The sequence below is a fragment of the Talpa occidentalis genome, unplaced genomic scaffold (genome assembly GCF_014898055.3).
Source record: "Talpa occidentalis isolate TD23 unplaced genomic scaffold, MPIMG_talOcc4v2.1 talOcc4.12, whole genome shotgun sequence".
Lineage (NCBI taxonomy): Eukaryota > Metazoa > Chordata > Mammalia > Eulipotyphla > Talpidae > Talpa > Talpa occidentalis.
In genome coordinates, this window is record NW_023601212.1 from 44,289,671 (window position 1) to 44,295,705 (window position 6,035).

Below are 6,035 nucleotides of genomic sequence, written 5' to 3' on the forward strand. Positions count from 1 at the left end.
CAACGCCTCCCTGCTGTTTCTTGTACGGGAGGCTGTTGTCCTTTGGGACTCGAGCTAATGTTGGCCTGGATAGGCCCATTCCAGAGGAGGTCACCTCAACACACCAACCCAGATCTACTGCCTCTGCTGTGGGCAAGTCATCTTCCTTCTGTGTGCTTGTCCTCCTGGGGGAATAGAAAATGTCTCAACTGACCCCACTGTCCTAAGGCCACGACCTTCTTGACCCCATATGGGCCAGAATCAAGTTACAGGCCCACAGACAGGGCACGTGTGCTGGACCACTTCTGTGTCCAGGCTCCCTCCTTGCTCAAGTACCTGCTGACCATACTCTGTGCAACTGGGATTGGTTTCTTATTGGGATTAGACCCCAGAGTAGGGCATCACTCCAGAGCAAATGACAACATGTCGGCCATTTTCAAACCTTCCCTGTACTCAGTCCTCACCAACCTTCTCTGCCTTTTGCTGTCTAACTCTGATTCACTGTCTCCCTCTCTTTCTGCACCTGTCTCCCTCTGCCTCTCTGTATGTACCCCTCTTGCCCTGAGGTCTCCCCCTGTGTTCCTCTCTCTGATCCCTTGCAGGGCTATGCATGCTCAGCATCCCTCATCTGCTCACACAGGTCGTGGGACCTGCAGAGTCATGGTGAAAACAGGTCAGAGATGCCATCGATGCTTGGCTGGTGGTGTGGAGTGTGGGAGAGGAGCAGGCTGGAGGGAGAGTGTGGTTGAGTGGAAAGACATGTGCACTAGGTTACCCAGTAAGGGCAGAGAGAGTGATGCAGCAGATGGGTGGTGTTTGTTGTTGAATCCGGAATTGAGGAGAGTAGTCCAGCCTGTCTCCAGGGTGGTGGAGGGCTGAGGGAAATGAACTGGAGTGCCAGAACCCATCAAGAGGGTGCACCGCCTGGGCACTGGGAGTAGCCCCCTGAATTGGGTCAGGAAGAGTCATCAAAGTTTGTACTCATGGATCCTCTGTCTCAACACATGGTGTCCAGATATGGTAAGGCCAGAAGCTGAACAGAATGCCTGATGGGAGCTCCCGGATTGCTGTGTGCTGTGGCTATGCATTCTGCAGCCCAGAGGCAGTCCTGAGGGCGGCTGAACTAGATCAGTTTAGGAGGAGCCTCTGTGTGGTTGGGCCTGAAGATTTTGGACTCTGCACCAGATCTGTGGTGCAGATGTGCCATGGCTTTTGAGTATTAACCTAAGGAAGTTGCCATTGTGCAGGCCATAATTACTTAACTATCTGCTGCAATCTACCATTTCCAAGGTTTACATCATGATGCATAAGATAAATCAAGCAATCTCTTCTTTGACAATAATCACACAAGTTCTAATGATATATAACCTCACAGACAATAAATAATTGATGAAATTGCAGAGTTTGACATCCTATCACATGTCTCTCTCCTTGGTAATATAATCTTGCAAAATACGCATTCTGTATAGACATGAGTTCATGAAATGGACCATTGTACATGCAGATATACTTTCTAGATTATACAGAGTGCAATGATATAAAGTTGATGTGGCAGCTATTGCTCATCCAGTGTATTCCTAAAATTCACAGAGATCTCAAATTTACTTATCCAATGTGTACTAAATCTATTGTGTAGTTGGGCAGATCCTAAAGTCAACACTAGGTTCCATTCCTAAGTACTGCTCTGCAGTAGGAACACAGATGGCAGGCTGGTGAGGTGAACAAGGCCTGAGGACCTGGGCAGTGGGTGAATTATCTGGTGGATATCCACTCGGGAGGTGATCTTTTCTGCAAGTCAATAGTGAGAAGGAGGCCACTGTTGTGAAGAGACTGGACGCCAAAGGAGTGCACAACTTGAGTTAAGTCAACACAAATTTATTAACATTAATATATACAATGAAAACAATGAATCTGAAAGGAAGTGAAACGAAACCTAAATTTAAATCTACTATAGCAAAGATTTCGAACAAGAGAAAATTACAGGGCTTGTGGTGGAGGAGAGGTCAAAGTTCAAAGAGGGCATGTGGCTGGGAAAAGAAGCTTGGGAAAACTAGGGCTGAATTGTCAGCTACCTCCAGATGTGGACAGGCTAGGCAGGGAAAAGGGTCAGTTCCCTTTGAGTGCTGATATCATTTGACTAGGTTATGTTCAGCCGGCAGGATCACACAGGGTCTTGCTGCCCATGAGGGCATTTCTTAGCTTACTACCTTCTGTTGAAGCTGCGAGTTGTTGCCCAGGGCTGAGTTCCTACTGCAGGGGTGAATGAACTCATCACCCTCAGCCTAAGGTGCTGCATCCTCGCCAATGAATAATACCCTCTGCAGCTGGCCTCACAGTTCAGAATCATCTGAGAATTCTTCTAGATCCTGCTCAGGTATTTCCTCCTCCAGCTCAGATGCTGTGACCACCCAGCACTGGCGAACCCTAGGGACATTCCAGCCTTGGACCTTCTCCCACCGGGGGGCTAAGTGAGCATCCCATCTCCGCCATCATCCTCTTCTGGGGTTCGGCTGGAGCTTGGCTCACCCTTCAGGTGTGGGCTAAGCTCAACACTATCCACTTGTCCTGGAAGATTTGGGACTGGGCCTGACTCTCCCAGCAGTGGTGGTATAAGCTCAATGGCCACAGGACATCTGGCAGGATGCTGGCTAGTGGCAATCTCACCGTGCAGGGATACAGTGATCTCAGAGTCTCCTTGGCGACCTGCAAAATGCTGGGTATTTTGTGGATGATCATAGGAGAGAGATGATCCTGGTGTCCCGTCTCGGCATGTGAAGTCTGCTTGTGATGAATTGGATACTTGGCAGGACTCTTGTCCTGTCCAGTGAGATGCAGTGGTGCCCAGCTTTAGTGGTGGAGAAGGAGCTGGAGATCAATGGAGAAGCCATCAGCCACAAGCCACACTGCCCCATGCCTTTGCCAACAGACCACATGCCAGAGCCCTGAACAAAGACCAGGCCTGGATAATAACCCTCAGGCATTTGCTCCCTAATTCCAGCAGCTTGATGTCCTACTTTAGAGTGCTCTTAGACCAAACCCTTCCCATGTGGCCACCTTCCAGGGGAGATATGGACCTCCACCTCCTAGAGGAGTCTCGGCACAACCATGGGCCACTCAACCTCAGGAAATTCCTCCATTGCCTTCAGGTCTTTTGCCCTGCACTTGTGTACAAGATCCATACACTGAAACTTGTGCCCGGTGTTAGCGCAGGTTTTAGGCCTGCAACGAATCGTGCTCAATGGGCTGGGAGGCGAGTAGGGGAAATCCTCTTCCTCGGACTCTTCATCTTCCAGGTTCGAGGGTACCTCCAAGGAGAAAACAGAAACACCTGCAGGGTGGCATGTAGCTGGCACAACAGGGGGTGATTGAGGCTTTTGGGTCCCATAGCACTGGGAGTTACCATGACGCACAACCTGGGAGGAACATAACCTTCTCCAGGAGCACATACATGATATCACTCACATAGGAACCCAAGCACACACACTCACACACCCTTACACACTCACACAAGCACACACAGAGTCCTAGGGGGGCTAGGGAGCATTAGAGTGGTGACCTGGTATGTCCTCTGCCAGTGAACCCCTCCTTACCGCTGGGGCAACGCTGGCTCCTGGCCTGCCAAGTCTGAGTAGTCTCCTGATGCCTTGCACCAGTGTCTGAAAGAGGTTCCTGCGCCTTTTCTTGTGGTCGGGAGACCTCGGCATGCAGCAAAACATCTTTGATGATCCTGGTTCTCCCTGAAAATGAACTGGGTTGATTTGTGTTTAGAACCTGGCTACCGGGATACTGGGTTCTGAGTATTGTGCTGTGTCATCTCAGGAAAGTGATGTCATACCCTGGGATTCCCTGACCTGGGACTCCTTCAGAGAAGCCCCTCCCCCTTTGGCTGCTTGGGTCATTTTCTGTGCCTGTCCATCCACACCACGGACACCAGCACGACTGCTCAAAGCCCTTGGATGGCTCCATGTAGCCAGGGCCTCAGGAGGGGATGCAGGTTTCCGGCTGCTGAACCAGCTGGTTGTTCTCCTGCCAAGGACAAGACCTTGGAGCTTCCTTTGCCTCCAGGCCCCTTTTTCCCATTGGCCCAATAGGGTAGTGTAGCGCCTCTCCTAAGGAGGTGCACAGGGCTGGGCCCATGCCTCCCTGGTGTTTCTTGTAGGGGAGGCTGTTGTCCTTTGGGACTCAGGCTAATGTTGGCCTGAATAGCCCCTTCCAGAGGAGGTCACCTCAAACACCAACCCAGATCTACTGCCTCTGCTGTGGGCAAGTCATCTTCCTTCTGTGTGCTTGTCCTCCTGGGGCAATAGAAAATGTCTCAATTCACCCCACTGTCCTAAGGCTACAACCTTCTTGACCGCGTATGGGCCAGAATCAAGTTCCAGGCCCACAGGCAGGGCACATGTGCTGGATCAATGAGGTATCCAGGCTCTCTCCTTGCTCAAGTACCTGCTGACCATACTCTGTTGAAATGGGATTGGTTTCTTCTTGGGATTAGACCCCAGAGTTGGGCATCCACTCCAGAGCAAATCACACCAGTTTGGCTGCGGCAGCCCCTGCCACTGAACGCCAGTTACCTTACTGGAAAGAGGGAGGCTTTCGCTCAGACACATAGTACATCAGAGTGAATTAGACCCCCTTCCCCTGTGCGCTGGACTGGACAGTCAATGATGGGTTAGATCGGGGGCAGACTAGAGAAGGCACTGGCTAGCCGCATGTCTGCGACTCCTGACGACCTAAGACAGGCGCAGTCCCCGAGGGGCTTCATTATAATAATCTTTGGCGTTCAAATCAGACAAATGGCTAAAGGCCTGTAAGCCTAATCCAGGCATTAAGCCCGCAGTAAAAAACCCCTTCTTTTGGCTGAGAACATGGCTGCTGCCTGATGGATTCACCAACAAAGCGGTTTAACTATTAACCAGTTGGTCATTGTTCCTGCATAAGAAGTAACATTGCAACCAGTCGATAATTATACTATTTTCTTACCTACTTTACTTTTTCTATATATGTGTAAAATCAGTTTCAGGAAACGCATGATGAAGAAAATAGTGTGGGGTAAAAGTAGTCTCGGAATATTCATAATGCTTCTCACATGAGTCAAAACCACAAAAATTAAATGCTTACATAGAAAAAACATTGTTCATGATCACTGAAAGTAAAATGTAACAGTAGTTAAATATTAATACTTTCTGAATATTAGTGGTATTGGGAAAGAAACAAGAAAAACGAACCTAAGAAATGCTGTTCTGTATAATCGAAAATAATTGTGTAGAAATAGATTCCTGTAATCAGAACCTTGCGATTGTTTACCGTTCCATGCCAGGGTACATCGATCACATGTACCTGAATGATAAAGTAAATGTCTTTTGTATGACTAAACATCTCATGCTGAGAAAAAATTAACTTGTATGAAATCATCCATTGTTTAAAAAAGGTATAAAAGTGTATGATGATTTTGAGCACATTACATTCAGATCTTCACTCTTGAAGTGTGTCTGTCTGTCATTTCTGCGCCGAATCCTTGACCGCCTAGCTCAGACTCTCATCCCGGTGTCAGCCTTCCTAATCTTCTCCTGTGGTAGAAGGTCCAAGGCCGGGATATCCCTAGGGTTCGCCAGTGCTGGGTGTTCACAGCATCTGAGCTGGAGGAGGAAATACCTGAGGAGGATCTAGCAGAATTCTCAGATGATTCTGAACTGTGAGTCCAGCAGCAGAGGGTATTATTCATTGGCGAGGATGCAGCACCTTAGGCCTAGGATGCTGAGTTCATTCACCCCTGCAGTAGGAACTCAGCCCTGGGCAACAACTCGCAGCTTCAACAGAAGGTAGTAAGCTAAGAAATGCCCTCCAGGGCAGCAAGACCCTGTGTGATCCTGCAGGCTTACCAGAACCTAGTCACCTGACATCACCACTCCAAGGGCACTGACCCTTTCCCCTGCCTTGCCTGTCCACCTCTGGGGGCAGCTGACAATTCAGCCCTAGTTTTCCCAAACCTCTTTTCCCAGCCACATGCCCTCTTTGAACTTTGACCTTCCTCCACCACAAGCCCTAGTCTTTTC

At 49.2% G+C, this 6,035-nt stretch overlaps 1 long non-coding RNA gene across 1 annotated transcript; it reads right to left on the reverse strand.

The window, feature by feature from the left end:
* Positions 1–2,354: 2,354 nt before the first annotated feature.
* LOC129145490 (uncharacterized) lies at positions 2,355–3,755 on the reverse strand. The gene is made up of 3 exons (XR_008551117.1): positions 3,570–3,755; positions 3,054–3,284; positions 2,355–2,844 (listed from the first exon to the last, which is right to left on the reverse strand). It is a non-coding gene; the product is annotated as an uncharacterized LOC129145490 (long non-coding RNA).
* Positions 3,756–6,035: the final 2,280 nt, after the last annotated feature.